General features: G+C 34.5%; 1 long non-coding RNA gene across 1 annotated transcript; it reads left to right on the forward strand.

Annotated features, from left to right (window-relative positions):
* Positions 1-2,039: 2,039 nt before the first annotated feature.
* LOC147378702 (uncharacterized) lies at positions 2,040-21,139 on the forward strand. The gene is made up of 4 exons (XR_015148717.1): positions 2,040-2,256; positions 16,058-16,105; positions 17,390-17,460; positions 17,980-21,139. It is a non-coding gene; the product is annotated as an uncharacterized LOC147378702 (long non-coding RNA).
* Positions 21,140-22,350: the final 1,211 nt, after the last annotated feature.

Here is a 22,350-nt window from a genome sequence, read left to right on the forward strand (position 1 = left end):
TTTGATCCATTTTTAGGACTGCTCTTGAGTACTGGTAAAGAGTTAAGATCAAGAGAAGGCTAGAGACTAGGATTTTAGGTACAGTGGTATTTATCATGAAAAAAAGTATCAATTAGTCATTTAGGATGCAGTGACCTAATTCATAGTATTATTTTTTGTCTCTGACCTTAGATACCAATCATTGTGAAAGTTACCAGCAGGGAAGAGAGTAAAGCAGTAATTTCAATGGGAACTCAGAGAACAACAGTCATTAATTACAGAACATCATATGAAAGAGGGAACAGTAAAAGAATATCATTTCCATACTTTTCCCCTTCTCTTGCTTGTCCTAGAGGTGTTTTTCTTTTTCTTTTTCCCAAGCTTGAATAGCAATTTTGAATTGTATTAGAGAATCTGGGTTATAAAGATTTTGCTTAAGCTTATTAAACTGTAAAACTACTTGAATACTGATATCTTCTCCAATTTTCCATCTGAAAATCTAAAAGGCAGATCTTGCACTAAGAAAAATGAGTAAGATGACTGACTGAAACGAGCACACAGTTCCCAGACCTAGAGAGTCTGTGGATGGCCTTAAAATATATGCTAAATGCCTGCACTAAGGCTTTTTATCATCTCTGCTTCTTGGTCTATGCCGTTCACTCTCTGTGCTGTGCTTCTTGCACACAACAGCTCTGTTCAAGTGACAGCATAAAAACGTTAGAGACTGTTCAACTCTGAGGAAAGTTATGATTCTCCAAACAGCCTCAGTTATGTTGGTGTAAAGACATTACAAGGAATTATCATTTATTTGGGTCTCTAGATCGTCTTCTGAAAAATTTAGGTACTACATTTTATATTATGATTTTAAAATGATTAAGATTCTATATTAGTATGCCAGGCACTATTCCAGGTATTTTATATTTAATAACTTATTCAATACTCATATCAATCCTATAAGTATAATACTATCATTTTTTCCCTTGTATCAATAATGAAACATTCTGAAGCACAGGAATGTTCATTATTTCCAAAGAGTACATAATTAGTAAGTGGCTGAGCAGAGATTCAAATTCAGGAAGTCTGGCTATAGTCCCTATGCCATAAGCACTTGCCTGCAAAAATAAACTTAAAGAAGCACAAAATGGAACAGACAATTGGAAATTTAAAACATTTTCAGTTGATCATAATTTATATATATCACCATTGGCTTTTAATTTTTTTTGGCATTTTTCAAAATTTCTGAGGTAGTTAAATACTGATTTAATTTTTATTTTTAGCCTATTTTTACAATTTATTTTTTCTTGAAATATAGTTGGATCACAGTGCTGTTTTAATTACTGCTGTACAGCAAAGTTGCTCAGATTTACATATATAAGTTATACAATCATTTTTATGTTCTTTTCCGTTATGGTTTAACATTGAATATAGTTCACTATGCTGCATAGTAGGACCTTATTGTTTATCCGTTCTATACATACCACTTTCCATCTGCTGATGCCAAACTCCCAACCCAACCCTGCCCCACCCCTCACCCCCTTGGCAATCATCAGTCTATATTCTGTGTCCTTGATTCTATTTCTGTTTCATAGATTAGGTTCATTTGGCTTTTAATTGTCCTTAACTTCAAGGTAGTAAGACTGGGAACTAAAATTTGTAAATATAAAAATTTATGGCTTTTTCTGTTTCAGTGAGGAGAGTATGCTTTATTTTATAATTTATAAAAAGCTTATAAAATATTTTATAACTTATAAATTTTTTTAAACCTATCAGAACAATACTAGAAAGACATTAAAAAATAATGAATTTAAAGAAAATGAATTCAATAATTTCTTCCTTTGGGTTCTTCAAAAAATAAAAACATAAATGCCAAGTAAGATTTCATAGAAAAAAATACTAGAATCGGGATCAGGTGAAGTGGAATTTTTCAAAGATTTATTTATTGGTTTATGTATTTGCGGTTGTGCTGGGTCTTCATTGCTGTGCATGGGCTTTCTCTAGCTGCAGTGAACGGGGGCTACTCTGCTGTGATGCAGGGGCTTCTATTGTGGTGGCTTCTCTTGTTGCAGGGGCCTTTCTGGTGGCTCAGACGGTAAAGAATCTGGCCGCAATGCAAGAGACCTGGGTTCGATCCGTGGGTTGGGAAGATCCCCTGGAGAAAGGAATGGCAACCCACTGCAGTATTCTTGCCTGGAGAATCCCATGGACAGAGCAACCTTGGGCACTACAGTCCATGGGGTTACAAAGAGTGGAACATGACTTAGTGATTAAACAACATAGGTAAGACCATTAGCTGAGTAGTCTAAAAAACAGTTGCGTCTTGAAGGAAGTTTTTCAAACTCTAATTCCATTGTTTTTGTCACTGTACCTAAGAATGAAATAAGGAGAATAAACCTGAAAGGAGTCATTTAGATAAAACTAAGATTAAAATGCGGAGAAGGCAATGGCACCCCACTCCAGTACTCTTGCCTGGAAAATCCCATGGACGGAGGAGCCTGGTGGGCTGCAGTCCATGGGGTCGCTAAGAGTCGGACACGACTGAGCGACTTCACTTTTACTTTTCACCTTCATGCATTGGAGAAGGAAATGGCAACCCACTCCAGTGTTCTTGCCTAGAGAATCCCAGGGACAGGGGAGCCTGGTGGGCTGCCGTCTACGGGGTCGCACAGAGTCGGACACGACTGAAGTGACAGCAGCAGTAGCAGCAAGATTAAAATGTAAGTGCTAAACAGTATTTTTCCCCCCCGAGTAGACAAATTCAACTCAATTTCAGAAATTCTTTCATTTTTCGTAATTATCAAATAATTTTGTCAATTAACATGAAATCAAAGGGTTACCAATTGACTTACTCAGCTACATAACAATACGTACAAAGCATTTCTGATGCTTAGTTTGAACTGTACAGGCGATAGGAAAAGAAGGAAAATTAACCTTTGGTACATATTTCCTCTGTTCCAGAGACTGTGTGATTAACTTTTTCTGTTCTTTTATTTAATCCTCACAATGTAGGTAATATTTACATTTTTAGATGAAGAAAGTAAGGCTTTGTAGAAAGCAGGCATTCTAATACAGTCCGTCTGGCTTCAGAGCCAGATAGATTCAACTACACTTTTTCTAAGGGGCAGAAAATGTTTAGTGGTGGTTTCCCTGTGGAGGAAATGAATTGCAGGCTTAGGATACCATGAGATTCTTTTGCCCTGCCAACCAGTAGTTAGAGTGCCCTGCTGGGGAAGTTGAAGCAATTTTCTTCTGCCTGATAGGTCCCTACATTTTATTATTATTTTTAAACAGTTGCTATTGAGGTCAAGTTTGAACTACTCCTGATATGATTGTTTCTCTGCTTCTGCATCTTGTCTGTGGCTGCCTTTATTGTTGACTGTCCAGGCTTGTGAATGATTGGTTTTTGTGTTCTAAGTACTCATAATCTAGGTCTTCCTGCTCTTGCTCCAAAGTTTATTTTGCTTCAAATACCGTTTTAGAACTTTAACTTTCCAGATAGAAACAGTTGATGAAAAAATCTAATTTTGCTAACATGACTTTATTGATTTAAAAAAGTTGTTGCCAATATTTTGGACCAAAAAATGTATATCTATATCACTGTTTTAAATGGCATTTACTTGATTACCAATAAAGCTGAGCAACTTGCCTATTTATTTTCCAACATTACTTCTTTTTCAAATTGCATTATTTTATTCATATTCTAAAATTAATTTGTAAACTCTACATAGCAAAGAAATCTGTATTCTGAGATGTGCTGCATATCTTTTCTCATAATCTGTTATTTGTCTTTTAAGTTTGTTTATAATATATTTTGTCAAAGAATAATTTAAGATTTATGAGATTTATAATATCAATAGTTTACTTTCTGGATTCCCATTTTTCTATTTTAAGAATAAATGACAAAGTAATTCAAATGTTCTTTTATTTATTATTAAATTGAAATATTTACTCATATGATAGTAATATAGTATTTTCCCTAATCTCTAGCTAATTTTAATTTTTTAAAATAAACTATCTTGTTCCAATAAAATAAAAGTTTATTTTAAAATTATGACCTTAGTTTCCTTATATCAAAGGATATATTCCCATATACTTCCCTCTATTTCTGGTTGCTAGTCTGTTCTAGCTACTTCTCTATTCTAGTGGTCATAAGCAGTGTGAGTGCGCATATGCATGGATTCATGTAGTATAGTGAAGACAGAGATCTTATAATAATATTCACTTCTTTAGGAGAATTTGCAGCTATAAATCCCTCAAAAACATTGCTTTATCTGTTTTTGTATTTTATATTTTCATTATAATTTTGTTTCAGACATTAAAAAATTTCTTTTGTGGTTTCTAATTTGACCCAGGGAGTCTTTATAAGTATGTTTTAATTCCTTTATAAATCATTTTAATTTGGTCTGTTTGGTGAGAGAAATCAAATTCTGTGTGATTTTAATTCTTTTAAATATATTGGAGCATGGATTATGGCTTAGCATATAGTCTGTCTAGATGAATTTTATGCACACTTAAAAGTATGTGTATTCTACAGATGCCATCTATAATATTCTATCAATATTAATTAGTCCAACCTGATGGATAGTGCCCATTTTAGTGTATTGATTTTCTATATTTTTCTAGTCATTCTATCAGTTGCTGAGAGAAGGATGTTAAAATCTACTATTTTGCGGATTTATCTATTTCATTCATTTAGTCTGTCAACTTTTGTTTTTAGGAGTTTTGAAGATTTGTTATTAGATACATAAACATATATGATTTTCATGTCCTTGAATTAACCTTTTACCACAAAATATTTAATTTTGGTATGTTCTTTGTCTTGAAACCTATTTTATCTGGTGTTAATTTAACCACTCCAGTGCTCTTATGCATTCTATTTGCATGTATAGTCTTTTTCTATCAATTTCCTTCTACCTTCGTCTTTATATTTAAACTCTTACAGACAACACAGAATTGAAACCTGCTATTTTTTATTTCTGATAATCACTGCTTTTCAAGTTGGAATGATTAGACAATGTAAAATTTAACTGTTGTTATGTTCTGACTTCAGTCTACCATTTATTTTACTGTTTATTGTTTGTCCCTCTATTTTTTGTTTCTCTGATCCTATTTCTGCCTTCTTTGCTGCTGCTGCTGCTGCTGCTAAGTCACTTCAGTCGTGTCCGACTCTGTGCGACCCCAGAGACAGCAGCCCACCAGGCTCCCCCGTCCCTGGGATTCTCCAGGCAAGAACATTGGAGTGGGTTGCCATTTCCTTCTCCAATGCATGAAAGTGAAAAGTGAAAGGGAAGTCGCTCAGTCGTGTCCAACTCTTAGCGACCGCATGGACTATAGCCCACCAGGCTCCTCCATCCATGGGATTTTCCAGGCAAGAGTACTGGAGTGGGGTGCCGTTGCCTTCTCTGTCTGCCTTCTTTAGAGCTAGTCAAATATTTGAGACTTTTCTTTAATCTATTGACTTTTTAGATAAATCTCTTTGAATTATATTCTTAGTGTTTGAGATACATCCTTAATTTTTTTCCAACCTACTTGGAATTATTGTAATATTGTATCACTTCTCATAAAATATATGCTTGCAACCATACTTCCCCATGCCCTCTTTATATTATTTTTGACATATATACTGCATCTACAGACATTATAAGCCCCATGCTATGATGCCATAATTTTGGCTTTCAAAACTTGTATACATTTTAAGGATACTGAGTAAATTTTTTAATATTTGTTTTCAAACTTACAATACCTGGTTGTATTTATTTCTTCCCTCAAATGCATATTCCCGTCTGATATAAATTCACTTCACTCTGAGAATTCATTTGCATTTCTTGTGAAGCTTACTTGCTGGTGACAGATATCTTAATTTTTTCGTATCTTTTTTCGTATTTTACTTTTATTTCACCATCATTCTTAGACAGTTTAGACAGTTTCTTCCATTATTTTGAATGTGTCATCAACTATCTGTCATCTTCCTCTTTAGATAATGTGCTGTTTTTCTCTAGCTGCTTTCAAGATTTCTCTCTTTATATTTGGTTTTCAGCAATTCGACTATAATATGTGTATGTGTCCTCTTCTTTGTATTTGCATTTTATCATAATTGAAGTTTATTGAACTTCTTGAGTCATATATTTATGTCTCTCACCAAAATTCAGGTTTTATTAGACATTGTTTCTTCAAAAGAAAAAAAAAAAATTTCTACTCCTTTCTCTCTTCTCCTTCTGGAACTCCAGTTACATTTTTGTTAAACCTGTTGATATAGTCCTGCGGCCCCTTAGTACCTTTTCATTTTAGAACAGTGTATTTTCCCTACCTCACAGATTCTGTTGATCAATGTGCCAGCTTGCATGCCTTAAAAAAAAATCTCCACTCTGATATTGTGATCATCCTCTGAATTTTGTAAATTGATATTATATGTTTGTTTCATAATTTCATGTGGTTCATTTTCATAATTTCTGTTTCTCAGCTGAGATTTCCCATGTGTTCATTATGAGCATATATTGCTCTAGTCTTTGAACACAATTATGGTATGTGCCTATTTTAACATCTTGGTCATCTCAGAGTCGGTCCTTTTTCTTACATTCTCCTTTTTCTTCCTAAGCCTAGAGATCTGAACTGTCTCCGGAATATTGTGATATTTTGGGAAATTCAGGATTCTGTTTCTAAAGAGTAGTGGTATTTGCTTTATTAAACAATGATGGTAGTTGAACTTGTGCCTCTCCTGCACTTGGTGGCAGAAGAAATCTCTGGTTAGTTCATTTAATTTTAGCTGGACTGCCTGGTTTCTGCCTCATACATGTGAAACCAGGGGCTTCTCAGAAATTTGGGTAGAGTTGCACATATAATTACGGACTTCCACTCGGAATTCTTTTCTAAGATGTCCTTCCTTGTTTTTCTGTGCTGTATTGCTTGAACTCTATCTATTGTTCTAAATCATCTAGCTTGACATGGACATGGATCTAATCCTAGTTGAAATGCTATAACAACTTTACTCTTCCAGTGCCTTGTAATAACTTTTAATAGATGGTAGGTATAGTAGCTATCATATTTCCAAAAATTTTGACAATTTTCCACATTTATTATTTTGTAACATTTTCAATCATTGTAATCCAATTTTAACATATTGGAGTCAGATAAAAATTGTCTTAAATGAGTATTATTTGAAAATAAGTGATATTTATGTGTTCCATATTAGAACATGTTATCTCTTTTCATTTATTTTGTTTTTATGGGTTCAGTATATTTATGTTAATTTCTTTTTCTTTTATAGCTTGTGGTAAATTTATTCTTAGATATTTTTATATTTCTAGGTTTTATTACAAGTGGATTATTTTTCCAATACCATTTACAACTGGCTTACGCTAAAAACAGCTTAAATTTGCATATTTAGTTTGTATACAAACACATTACAAGTTAATTATTAATTCTAATGTTTTTAATAGAATCTCTTGGGGTTACTAGATATACAAAATGATACAATTTAATTAAATATTGGAGAGTAGTTTTAAATATTTTGCCTTTCTGTTTACGAATTTTTGCTGTCAGTTTTCCTATCTTGTTATATTAGCTAAAGTCTACCTAACATGTTAAATAATAATTGAATAACAATTACATATTATTATCAGTAATATATGAATGTGTACAAACTTTTGGAAAATACTTGACAATATTTAACAAAAATTTTTGGAACATGTATATCTTTGGCCCAGTCATTTCACCCTTTAAAAATCTTTCTTAGAGATTTAAATAAGTATATTAGCATGTAGGGACATATATTTGGATTTGTGTATTTCTGTATTACTTTTAATATGAAAAGACCCACTGAGAATAATTTCAATGTCATAAAAATGGAAGCAGTTGGATAAGTTATGATACAGCCATAATAAGAAATACCATACAGTCATTAAAAGCTGATTAGCTCTGTTCTTGCTCACTTAAGAGACGCGCATTTTACATGATGAAGCAGCAAGTGTGGCAGAACTTGGTGTATATTTTTTACCAGTGTTTGTAAGCAACTAAAAGGATAAGCATATTTTTTCAAATGTTTGTCTGTATGTAAAGAAATATATGGAATAATATATAATGAGTTTAGTGATAAGAGTTGCATTTGAGAGAATATAAAATTGAAGCAGAGAAGAGAGATGTTTCTCTATATGCCACTACATTATTTGATCTAAATGCATCATTTTGGTAGTTCCAGTGTCAATAAAGCAAATATAAGCTTAAGAACCTCATTATAAGCATAAAAATTCAATAAGTAAAAGCAATCTTATAATTAGATTACATTTCTTTTATTTCACAGTTCCCTTTCTTTTGTATTATAAATACAAATTTCTAAGTTAGTTCCTTGTAAACCCAAATTAGCCAATTTATATAATGATTTATATAAGTAGTATGAATTGTTAAGAATAACAGTGAATCTACAGAACCATGTTAGTGAATAATAGAACATGCTGGGATTATTGAAAATTCACATAGCCATGCTTAAAAGTAAACAACATTTTTTTAAACTTTCACTTCTTTTTTTAAAGTTATTTTTTATTGAAGGATAATTTCTTTACAGAATTTTGCTGTTTTCTGTCAAACCTCAGCATGAACCAGCCATAGGTATACATATGTCCCCTCCCTTTTGAACCTCCCTCCCATCTCCCTCCCCTCCCACCCCTCTAGGTTGATACAGAGCCCCTGTTTGAGTTTCCTGAGCCATACAGCAAATTCCCACTGGCTATCTATTTTACATATTTTTTTAAACTTTTAAGTAGCTTCTAGTAACTTCCTAGATATCGTTTTAGTATTTGTTCAAAGTATTTTTATGAAATATTTACAATTTTTTGATTCAATGCAAGATTGGTTTTGAAACATTTCTTGCAAATGCACAAATGCTCATTATACTTGACAGTTAATATTGAATATTGCACAGAGAACACTGGCCTTCTGGTTGCTTTTGCAATTAACCTCTAGCCTATTGACAACAACACTTTTAATTATTATGCCCCATATTTATGAAATAGACTGTGTCCTCCGAAATAATAGGTTATTGATTTGAATAGTCATTTTGAATGCAATTGAAAATCCAATCATTTTTTGTAAAGCTACTGAATATTCATTTATTATTCTTTATGTTCCTCAATACAGCCTTTGCTTCACTCTAAAAGAGTTTGACAGCATTTTATTCAGTATCCATTAGACAGCAAACACTGGGGCCCATTATTTTGTTATTTCAACAAAAGCTGAGTATATTTCATGGAATATTTTATGCAAATAGTTTATGTTCTTCTTTGTATAATTCATCAAATTACGTTTGAGAGTGACATTTAGAGGCAGAAAATATGTCTACTTAATAACCTGAACTCTCCATACTCAATTTGATTGAATAGTTAGAGGACTAGACATTGGGTTAGTAGAGTTATTTCATGTTTTGTGCTAAATATATTATATTTGGGTAATTTAGGGAGTGGTTATTAGAAGATAAATGCTTTCTTTTGTAATTCCTCTATTTGTTCTAGATGATCACATATTACTTAAAAAGCAATATGTTTGAGTTCAGTTACTACTTTATGAAAGTAAAGTTTCCAATGTATACTTTTAGATAACTGATATCATTCAATTACAGTTTTTTGAGAACTTAACACATTCTTATGAACTAGAATGTGTTAAATGTTGTACAGATTGCTTCATTGAATCATAATTTGAATATATTAATTATAGCAATTCAAACTAAAATGCTAAAAACTAGATTTTTTTCACCTCAGTAAATTTAAGGAATATATAGTAAAATTAAAATAAAACTTTTATTGTTAAAGGCTAATATTACTTTACTTTAAGGAGTAGGAAGCAAAATATATTTATAGTTACTTATGACAGGGGAGGGCTTCCCTGGTGGCTCAGACGGTAAAGGGTCTGCCTGCAATGCGGGAGACCCCGGTTCAATTCCTGGGTCGGGAAGATCCCCTGGAGAAGGAAATGGCAATCCACTCCAGCACTCTTGCCTGGGAAATCCCATGGATGGAGGAGCCTGATAGGCTACAGTTCATGGGGTTGCAAAGAGTCAGACACAACTGAGCGACTTCACTTCACTTCATGACAGGGAAACTGACACAGATTCAATTTCTTCCTGCTTGTATATTGAAGCCCAGAACATAGGTCCCTTTTCATTCATCCAGACATCCATTTATTTATCTATTCAGTAAGTATTTATTGTATGCCTATTATGGCATTCACAGGCACTGCTTAAATGAAGAATTTCAGTCCAAGATCTGAAGGAACTTATATCCAGTAATGTAAACAAAAACACCATTATAATTAATTTTGAGAAATGACGTGACCATAATATGTACAATGGTTACAATGAAGAAGTAACAATATAAAATGACCATGTGTATTATGGATACTTTAAGGAAAGAATTTCAAGGTAAAGACAAGGACAAACAGAATCTAGATGTATGCAGTGATGTGTACTAGGACACTGAAATATGAGAAAGCATGGGGAATTTCAAGCAATCAAATGTGACAGAAGAATCAGGTTCAAGAGCTGGAGTGGCAGGCAAGGAATTATGCTAAATGACTAGGAAGAGTGAAGTCCAGAAATGCTGTTTGTCAAAGTTAGGAATTTACATTTATCTTATAGGGGTTAAGGGTATTGTTTCATAGTAGGTAAATGGATTGAATTTGACTTTGAGATAACTCTGAATCTTTAATATGTTTTAAAGAGGACAGAGAAGAGAAGCAAATGAAAAAAAATAGGACAAACTTTTAGCCACCCAAGTGAGATATAATGAAGACTTCTATGAAAGCAGTTTTAATTCACAGAAAGAGGTGAGATAAGGAGATTTTAGGAGGTAGTAAATATTAACAGAGTTTGGTCATGAATTGGATAGAAAAAAAATGGAATACAAGCGTGAACTAGAGAACAAAGTCTAAGTAAAATGATGTTACATTTCTAGACAGGATATAATTGAGCCATACTAGAATGGCAAATGTTAGTATCTCATAAATGATGTAGGAAATTCAGGAGACAGTGACGGGGATGAAAAGAGTTCAGATTTGGATATACTTAATTTGACAGGTTGATGTGAAATAAAACAGATGTGTAGTGAGACAGGAACTTAATCTTGCAACTGAAGGTATATGTGAATGTGGGTATATAGATTTGGAGATCATTGAAATATAGATGATTATTGGTAGATATATGTGTGATCAGTTTGTTAGGATATAGATCAGAGAAATAATAAAAATGTAATTGTAGCTTTTAATTGACAGGTATACAAAGTGGTACCAGTGGTTAGGAATTTGCTTCATAAAGAAATGATGATATCCATGAGCAAAGCTTGCCATGAGAGGAAGTGGGAAAAGAAAGTTTCAAATGAGAGGCAGGGGAGTGGAAGTGATGACAACATGAACCCTAGAGACAAACTGCTTGAATTCAAGACTTGGCTCCAATTCCAATCTACTAACAGTGTGAGCTTGTGCACAGTGTCATAGAAAGTGATTTTATCTGAATCTTATTTCCCTCAGCTATGAAACTGGAATACTAAGAGACTGGTACCTCTTACAGTTACTTTAAGAATTGGTAAACCACAATTCCTGATACATGATAAGCAGTCAATAAATGTTTTCAATATTATTATAGAAATAGCTAGCTGATCAACTATTCCAGTATTTGATGCAAGCAAGAGAGGCATTCATCTGATTTTGTGTGAAAGTGGAGATAGGTGGTTATTTATTATACTTTTATCTTGCTGATATAACTCAAACAAATTTAAGAATTGCAATATAGAAATCTAACATATTTACTTATGTATTTGTTTACTTATTTGTTTTGGAGGCATAGAGGCTAATTCAGCTCATTCTAGCTAGTCAAAAAGATACAAAAAATCTCTTGTAGGCACTGAGGGAGAAAACATTAGCACCAGAATACAGAAAATTGTCTATTTGAATAAGTGTCTCAAACGTTGTAAGGACCAGGATAAATATGTTGATATAGTTTCATGTGATATCAGTTGACAGTGCGTTTCATGATGCTCTGAAGAGAATATAAGGCAATGTCTAGATAAGTCTAATATTTCTGCTATAGTTGTTCAGTTGCTAAGTCCTGTCCAACTCTTTGGGACCCTATGGACTGCAGCACACTAGCCTTTCCTGTGCTTCACTATCTCGAGTTTGTTTAAGCTCATGTCCACTGAATCAGTGATGCTATCCAACCATCTCATTCTCTGTCACCCCATTCTCCTTTCGCCTTCAATCTTTCCCAGCATCAGGGTCTTCTCCAATGAGTCAGCTCTTCGCATTAGGTGGCTAAAGTATTGGAGCTTTAGCTTCAGCATCAGTCCTTCCAACAAACATTCAGGGTTGATTTCCTTAAAGATTGACTGGTTTGATTTCCTTGGAGTCCAAGAGACTCTCAAGAGTCTTCTCCAGCACCACAATTCAAAACCATCAATTCTTTGGCCTTCAGCCTTCTTTGTGATCCAACTCTCATATCCATACATGACTACTGGAAAACCATAGCTTAACTATATGGACATTTGTTGGCAAAGTGATGTCTCTGCTTTTAAATATACTGTCTCGGTTTGTCATAGCTTTTCTTCCAAGGAGCAAGCATCTTTGAATTGCGTGATTGCAGTATTCTTGCCTGGAGAATTCCATGGACAGAGGAGCCTGGAGGGATACAGTCCATGGGGTCTCAAGAGTCAGACATGACTAAGCACAGCACAGTCATCGTCCACAGTGATTTTGGAGCCTAAGGAAATAAAATCTGTCACTGCTTCCACTTTTCCTCCACGCTATTTGCCATGAAGTGATGGGACCAGATGCCACAATCTTAGTTTTGAGTTTTGGGTTTTAAGTCAGCTTTTTCTCTTCTTTTTCACTGTTATCAAGAGGTCCTCTAGTTTCTCTTCACTTTCTGCCATAAGGGTGGTATCATCCTCATATCTGAGGTTGTTATTTTGCCCAGAAATCTTGATTCCAGTTTGTGATTCTTCCAGTCCAGCCTTTCACATAATGTTCTCCGTATAGACGTTAGATAAGCAGGGTGACAGTATATAGCCTTGGTATGCTCTTTTCCTAGTTTTGAACCAATCCATTGTTCCACCTCTGGTTCTAAGTGTTGCTTCTTGACCTGCATGTGGGTGTCTTAGGAGGCAACTAAGATGGTCTGATATTCCCATTTCTTTAAAAATTTTCCAAAGTTTGTTGTGATCCACATAGTCCAAGGCTTTAGCATAGTCAATGAATCAGAAGTAGATGTTTTTCTGGAATTTCCTTGCTTTCTCTCCAATCCAACAAATGTTGGCAATTTGATCTCTAGTTTGGCTGTAGTTTCCTGTTACTTGTTTTGCTACTTTCCTCTGAAATTTAGTTGTACAAGGCTTTGGGAAAAAAGCTTGTTTTCTTGTTTGACTGCCTTGTAAAGGTGATTCCTACTACAAGCACTGTCCATAGCTTATTTTCTCTTGTCAACGTTTAAGGAAAGGGAAAGTAGAGGAGGCAGTTACGTTGTGAAGACCATCCCAGATGAAAGATGGAGAAGTGGCCTTAGTATGTCTAAACAGCATTTAGTATCTTTGAGGAAGATTCTTCCAATCAGTTCAGTTCCGTTCAGTCGCTCAGTCATGTCTGACTCTGTGACCCCATGAACCTCAGCACACCAGGCATCCCTGTCCATCACCAACTTTCAGAGTCTACCCAAACCCATGTCCATTGAGTTGGTGATTCCATCCAGCCATCTCATCGTCTGTCATCCCCTTCTCCTCCTGCTCTCAATCCCTCCTAGCATCAGGGTCTTTTCAAATGAGTCAGCTCTTCAAATCAGGTGCCCAAAGTATTGGAGTTTCAGCTTTAACATCAGTCCTTCCAGTGAACACCCAGGACTGATCTCCTTTAGGATGGACTGGTTGGATCTCCTTGCAGTCCAAGGGACTGTCAAGAGTCTTCTTCAACACCACAGTTCAAAAGCATCAATTCTTCGGCACTCAGCTTTCTTTATAGTCCAACACTCACATCCATGCATGACCACTGGAAAAACCATAGCCTTGACTAGCGGACCTTTGTTGACAAAGTAATGTCTCTGCTTTTGAATATGCTATCTAGGTTGGTCATAATTTTTCTTCCAAGGAGTAAGCGTCTTTTAATTCCATGGCTGCAATTACCATCTGCAGTGATTTTGGAGCCCAAAAAAATAAAGTCTGACACTGTTTCCACTGTTTCCCCACCTATTTGCCATGAAGTGATGGGACCAGATGCCATGATCTTAGTTTTCTGGATGTTGAAATTTAAACCAACTTTTTCACTCTCCTCTTTCACTTTCAAATGCACATAGATTATCCTCAAGCAGTTAAAATTTAATAAAATTTAAAAAATATAAAATAAACTCTCTAATGTAATGAATTACAGGCATCTTTTACAAAAAAAAGGAAGCCCCAAATTTGATAATACATCATTCAAAATCACTAACACTTATCTGTCCACTCTGTGTCTCAGAATTAAAGGTTAAAATAAATTGGTATTCTTCAGGTCAGATAGCTACATAAAATTATACTTTTAATTTAAAACATTTCAAGTTAACCAAAGGATTAATGAAATGACTAAATCAACTGAATGGAATGAGAGTAGTGCACCATCCATGTAACATAATTATTTGTCTGACAAATTGTAATTATTATATATCACATTTTTATGTTTATTTTTAATGTCTTCATACTTTATATAAGCTGAAATACCTAGTAGCTGGTATGGGTAAAGCTGGGGTATTTGTTCTCATCTTGTCAATCTCTATTTTCGTCATCTTGCAGGTTTTGGGTGATGCATTTTTTTGTAGTCCATGGTCAGATCAGATCAGTCACTCAGTCGTGTCCAACTCTTTGCAACCCCATGAATCACAGCACGCCAGGCCTCCCTGTCCATCACCAACTCCCAGAGTTTACTCAAACTCATGTCCATCGAGTCAGTGATGCCATCCAGCCATCTCATCCTCTGTCGTCCCCTTCTTCTCTTGCCCCCAATCCCTCCCAGCATCAGAGTCTTTTCCAATGACTCAACTCTTCGCATGAGGTGGCCAAAGTACTGGAGTTTCAGCTTTAGCATCATTCCTTCCAAAGAAATCCCAGGGCTGATCTCCTTCAGAATGGACTGGTTGGATCTCCTTGCAGTCCAAGGGACTCTCAAGAGTCTTCTCCAACACCACAGTTCAAAAGCATCAATTCTTTGGTGCTCAGTCTTCTTCACAGTCCAACTCTCACATCCATACATGACCACAGGAAAAACCATAGCCTTGACTAGACGAACCTTTGTTGGCAAAGTAATGTCTCTGCTCTAGTAAAACTGTGTCTTTTTTGTTTAGCAATTAAAGAGCACTGGTTTTAGTGTCCATTTTTCTAATACTGACTCCGCCACTTACTGATTTGGTGATCTTAGACAAATCACCATCCATTGTAAGCCTTGGTTTTTGCAAGAGTGGACAATAGATTTAGCTTACATATTTGAGAACTGAATAAAATAATGTTTATGAATTGTCTACCACATGTCTGATATGTTTAAAGGTTTTATCATTAGTAGTATCATCACCAACTTGATCATTTCTCAATTGCACAATACTTAACCTTTGTATAAATGTAGACTCAGAGTTTAGATTTTTAAATGACAAAGTCTTAGTTCTGTTAATGCTTAGGGTTACTTCTAATAATGTTTTGTCTAAATGCCTAATACAACTTACCTGTTATTTATCTGTGAATTCTTTCCAAATCAAGGCCCAGCCCTTTAGCTATTTGTGTCTTTTTTTTCCTGATCTTTTTTTGAATATTTCCTCTTTGCTAATTTTATTGGTGCTATGTTCCCTTTGCAGTGGTTCCCTGTAGGCTTTTCTTTTGGGCAGAAGGAATAACTTAGCCAGTTCCTGTTCCTAAAGTCAGTTTTCTCATGTTGAAGAACCCTGGTTGTCTTTGTAGTCCCTATATTTCAACAACACAGCATTTCACTGTTTAATCATTTCATATTTGTAATGAAATGTCTGCATATGCAGATCATGTAAAATACTTTTTCAGTGATGTTTTCTTCATTTAAAGATTTTAATTTTTTTTTTGTTTTTCAGAAAAAAAGTAGGAGAAGAAAGATGCAGAGACCAAGAGAGGAGCTCACAGTGAGTAGAAAGCATTATTTTCTCACTTTGTCCTCTATAAGCAGCAACATTACTCTAGTGAAACAGTGGATTTTTTTTTTTTTTTCTTAATTTTCTGGCAATGATACTGTTTTAGATTCCCAGGGGATAGAGAGCCATTTTATAAGGATGATGCTTTGACTATAGCAAAGGAATAACTGGAGATTCATTTGAGACATAATTGATGATGGTCTTTCAGGGAGGAGCCCAAATTATCATGAGGAAGACAAAAGATGTGACTTTTCTATTGCTTCTGTAGCTGGATCAGAAAATTACTTGGTGGGATGCATCATTATAAATTGTTGATTCTCATGCAAAAAAATTTAAAAAAAATTAAGAATTCTGGCAGTTGTGCAGAAAGTAAGTAAATGGACTGTTGAAAATTTATAAAATTAAACAGGATTTTTTTTAATTGGGAAGTTGATGTTAAATTGAAAGTTGAGTGATCAGCTTGCTCAGTATTAATAAACTAATTGTATTTCCCTGAGTTAATATAGGTTGGATTTTAACTGATACTAGTCTGCATTGCACCACTTTTTAAATAACATCATGACATTTCTTTTACTTTCCTTGGACAGTACTTAATATAATCACTGAAAAAATTTGTAATCAAATACATTTTTATAGATTCTTCTAAAAATACACTTTCCTGCAAAGTTTTCTCAGTGATTCTTAATTATGAAAATGGATTATTGCAGTCAGAAGTAATCTACCTCAATAATTTATACAAACAATATGCTTCCTTTGAGTACTTACATATTTAATGAGTTTTTTTTTCTCTTGACACTATAGTACTATATATCAGCAATCCAAAGCCTGCTAGTAATAAATTCATTTACATGTTTATGAAACAGTATCACTTGGACTTGTCTTCTATTAATTGTTAATTACTATAAGTACAATTTCATTCTTTGCCTTTTTCATAGTCAATGAGTAACATTTTTGCAAAGGAGATAATGTTTTGAGCAAATCACATTGTCTCAATAGAAGTTACTTAGAAAAAATTGTCAGCAAGATTAACCAATAAAAGCAATGCTATATGTAAAATCTTTATATACAACTCAGGTCTTAATTTTATGTATAGTTTTATTTAGCTGTAAGAATTTGCTTACACACATTGCCTTCAAACTCTAATTGAAATATCTATAGTGCATATATTTGTTAATGAACATTTTCAAGATTCCTACTATTTTCTAGATACTATCCTTTATAAATCTTTAAAAATATTTGTTAAAATACAAATATTAACTCTTTTAATCAAAATAGCAACCATAAGAGGCAGTGAGTCTGAATTTACATTTGAGGAAACTGAAGCACACAGATGGGAACTACCTAAGGTAAGTAGTAGATCCAGAAGTCAAAGAGTGTTCGTTTGGCTACAGACTCTTTGTTCTTAACCACTATACTGCATTAATACTATATTAAAATAGGCTGACACAAATTTTTTGAAAACAGACTTAAAATTGGTACGTCAGAGTTGCATTCAGGTGTTTCTTTGTTGAGATACTTGCTGTCAGTTCTCTGACTTGATTGTAAAAGCAGGGTTTAATTCTCTCAAGCATCAAGCATTGAAGGTTTATGTTCCACAGAAAAAGAAAGACTGAATTTGTGACTTCTGTATTCCTGTATTAACCAGCATGGTACTTTCATCAACTTCAGTCATGCATGATTCTGAATTTCTGAAATGAAATGGTTTTTCCTGTATTGTATTGGATCATTCTGAACTCATATTGAATTACTGTGAGGAAAAAATTCCAGATCTGAAGCTATGTTTTACACACTGGTTCACACATTGATTCACTGTATACTTAAACTTTCCTAATTAAGGGTTTATAACTTTTTATTGTTGTGTTCAGTGATATCCACTGATGGTCCTCTTGGCTTTGGAAACTACACAGCACCGCTTCAGACTCTTCAGTGACCTCCTTCTCAGGACTTGTTCTACACAGATCAAATCTAATCTTCCCAATGACCTTGTATCCAGATTTTTGCAAAGTGATTGAAAATGCCTTTAAATACAGATTATTAATTGAGGATAATGACTCTTTTTTTTTTTAACATTTATATGTGATAATTTCTTACATGAAGAGAGCAAATGATGCAGCAGTGTTAGGGAGCAAGATAGCTGCAAAAATGTAGAACAGTGATTATCAACATTTTCAGTGAATCAGAATCACTAGGAGGATTTGTTAAAATACAGATTGTTTGTCCCCTATATGCATTTTTATCACATTGCCAGGTCATGCTTATACTAATGATTTGGGGAAGTGCACATTGAGAGTTCCTGATCTAGAGCTTCATATATTATCAGGATTAAAATAGGGCCTGCACCTCCCTCTGACTGTTTTCTTGTAATTCAATAGGATCAAAAATTGCATAACATCTCATTCGTATTTTGTGTAGCAAAAGCAAAATTTAAACTTCTCTTAGTGAGTTCTTATCCACTTATCTATCATTTTTAGCCACAGAGGTTTACTGAAAAGAAAAGAAATTGAGCTTTAGGGTGTGGGCGGAAGTGAGTCAGAGGTGAAATGGTGGATAATGATATATCTTAGGGTTCTTTAGAAGTTCACTGAATTAAAATGTACTCAATAAGTGGGAGGTTTGCAAAAAGCAGAAAAGATAACTTCTTGAGATTATCAGTGTAATTTTCTGTAAGATATGGTACAATAAAAGCTAGGAAATGTGTATTGGATCCAAAATGAAATTTTGAGAAAAATTAAATAAGGATGAAGATAATATTTGGATTAAAAAAATTAGAATGCTTTTTCTGCTCATAAAAGGATTTTTCCATATTTTCTATATTGAACAGCAGCACAGAGAGTAAAGCATCCGTTTATGACTGTTACTGGTTTCAAGAGTCTACTGTTGCCAAAATTTTTCAACTTTTAATTTGAATTCATATCATTCAGTTAATACCTTTGACCCACCACTCTGTCAGGAATTATGATAGAATCTGGGCCAATATTCTCAAAATATCTGAAATCAAACTGTTGTATATCCAGCACTTGGAAGAGTGTCTGAACCATGGTAGATGCTTAATAAATATTTTTGAATGAAGTAAAGAATAAAGAGTGGAACCAAGCATTTAAAGGAATACCCAGTCAATTCCTTAAAGGCAGCATATTAAAAAGAAATAGTCCTAAAACTATTGTTTCTTCTTGAGTACAGACATACCGGAGCAAGATGCTGCTGTACCGTCTGGCAGGATAAATAGCCCTCATCACCAGCACATTTTACAGTTAGGCCATTCCCAAGAGATGTCACGCAGATACCTCACTTCCAGTGTCTACATAAATCCGCAAATTCTGATGACAGATTCCTAAGCAGGAACTACATTTCTGCTTCTGTGTCAAGGCAGTTGCTTATGTACCATTTCAAAATTGGAAGCTAACCTTTTCAAAATGTCAGTGCACTTATTTCACCATCTTTATAATTACCAGCAATTTACATTTATTCAGTAGCTTCACAGTTTGAGTACTGTGTAAAATTCTGTTATTCTTTGAGAACCTATGTTCCAAGGAAGATTCATCTATCCTGTGTTTAAGGTAGTTACAGACAACTGGCAAATATACCTGGACAAATGTTATAGTCTGTTTTTCAACATGCTTCTCACCTGGGGGTAGAAGAATTCTGTTATTTTTGTTGATAAGTGAGTCTTTCAAAATGACTGTCTACCCATAAGTTAATTGCAAACATATGGAGAGTTGACTTTGATTGAAGCTGGTGTGTATGTCTTCCTAAGTTTGTATTCTTACGGTGGAAGCCCCCTGCCAAGATTGTTGGAAGATATTTAGAGGAAAGTATTTATAAAACTTTTTGAACATGGTCATGTAATTCAATGTCTCCTGAATTATGCTAGCTTGGACATTTGACTCATAGTTGTATAAATGTTGGAAAGTTAAATTATCTCAGGTTGTTCAGGCAAACAGTCATTAAATAAGATGTTAACAGCTTAAAACAGAAATATCTGCTTCCCAAAGTGTTCAGTTTTATAGAAACTAAGTACCACAAGTCTTTATATCTTTAAAAGGACTAAAATAAATAATATAAAGATCATCCTTGACATATATTCAAAAATTTTAGGATTGCCGGGAGCCGGCAAGAGACATTCCACTCATGACAAAAGTCATGAGGAAGGAGGCTCGGCATACGCAAAGGTGGGATCGAGCCTCAGGAGTCCCCCCGGATATTCTCGAGCATCTACCCCCCAAAAACCAGAGTCTGCCTACTTTATTGCTTTGTGCTCTCACCTCTGACTTTACTGGGGGCTGTCCCCCACCACCATCTCTCTCTCTCTGTCAAAGAGTTAACTTACAGCTCCAATTAATAAAGTTCCTGGGCAATTAGGAGTGTTTAAATCCAAACTCCTCAGATGGCTCTCTAACTTGCCTGAAAAGTTTACCCGGACTCCTACAGCTATGCATACAATTGTTTACAGTCTCCCAGCCTCGAGAGGCACGGGAAGCTTAAGATATTCAAATAGCTTAGAGCCTCTCAGAGAGTTAGAAACTGTCAGAATAAAACTAGTAAAAGATTTCATTGATGAGCCAATGCTTGTTGCCAAGTTTTCACATCCCCTGAATTGTATCCTTGAATATGTATTAATTAATAGTTGGTATGTAGAAAAAATAAGTAGTGGCCTTGGTGTTAGTAACTTTAGACCCTTAAAGTAATAAATTCTTTCCTTTGTTGTAAACCCATTACACATCCGCCCTATAGGAATGCAATTTTATCTTCGGAAGATGGTGCCAAACCTTAAAATAATTACTCTTAGGGAAAATAAGTCTTTGTTGATAAGTCCTTGTCAAGAGTCATAAAATGTTAATAGGCCTTCTGGCCAGAAGATGATGTAAATCACCTAAACCATTTGCATACGATAAATTTGCAGGAAAGAAACCCTGGTTTTTGATAAGGATCAAAAACTGCTGACTTTGCATCCCCTATTATCCTCTATGTGTAACTTAGGGTATAAAAGCCTCTGTTGAAAATAAAGCTACGGGCCTTGCTCACCAATGCTTGGTCTCCCCATGTCATTCTTTCTTTTCACATTCTGGCTGAAGTCTCCATCTGGAGCGTGGATATCCTCTGCAACCATTTATTTGCCTGGGCTTCTAAGATAGGATATTTTCTAAGATCAGAATTTCAGTTATATTCTTTTTATTATGCCCATTGAGAGAAAGCCTGGACGTTTTTGTTACCTTGATTTGAGGATCAAGTTTGTTGGGTAGTGTGGGAAGAGCCATGTACTTCTTTCTGCCTTAACTCAAAACTCTATTAGGTTAGATTCAGAATAAACAGATCTCATAGCCAAATTGGTTTATTTTTACGCTCTGCATTTGCTCACCCCAAAATACCGTTTTTTTGGTCCTAAGGGAGGTGCAAATTGGAGCTAAAAAGCAAAGCAATATGTCTGCCAATCTTGAGTGTCCTCTTATTTCCAAAGTCAGTGATAGCACAGCCCTTGGCTTTATCAGACTGGTTACTCCAGCTCCAACAGAGGAAAAACAGTCATGATATCAAAATAACTATGCTATGAGAGAGTCTTTTCTATAACCTGCCATATACACTTTAAAGATAGTGAAGGCATCAGTTTTACAGAACTTTTATAAAACTGACATAGTTATTTAGTAGAGAGAGCTTATCTCTTATCTCTTTCCCCTTGGATTTTGATGTGCCAATTAAAACAATAAAAAGTAACTACTTAGGTTGATCATACATTTTATTAAGGAAGTCTAAAAAATATATAATCATTTTCACTTTTCCAGGAAGAATAACATACAGAAGATGTCCTTTAACCATTCTGAAAGCTAATTAAAAAAAGAGGAATAATTCAGTTATTTGCATATTTTGCATAATCTGAAGAAAGAAAATTGATATTATTATACTCTGCCTATGAGAATATCAGTCTGGTTCCTAACAGCAGATTTTGCTATAAGTTTAATCATGTCACATCCTCATATTTCCAGGGGATCTGCAATTAGTAATATCTAATTGCAGTCCATGGGATCACAAAGAGTTGGATGCAACTGAGCAACTGAACTGAAGCTACCTTTAAAACATGGTTTTCTTATATACCTTAAAACTGACATAAGATTGGAACCTACTTTTAGTGTTAGATCTATTCATTTTATAAATTGATAAAGTGGCATACAAGGAAAAAAGTATTTCATCTCATAGAGAAAATTGCAACATATATCAATTTTTGTCTGATTGTCAGAAGATAA

Source organism: Bos grunniens, chromosome 2 (genome assembly GCF_055505025.1).
Source record: "Bos grunniens cultivar Pamir isolate PY7600 chromosome 2, Bosgru_T2T1.0, whole genome shotgun sequence".
NCBI lineage: Eukaryota > Metazoa > Chordata > Mammalia > Artiodactyla > Bovidae > Bos > Bos grunniens.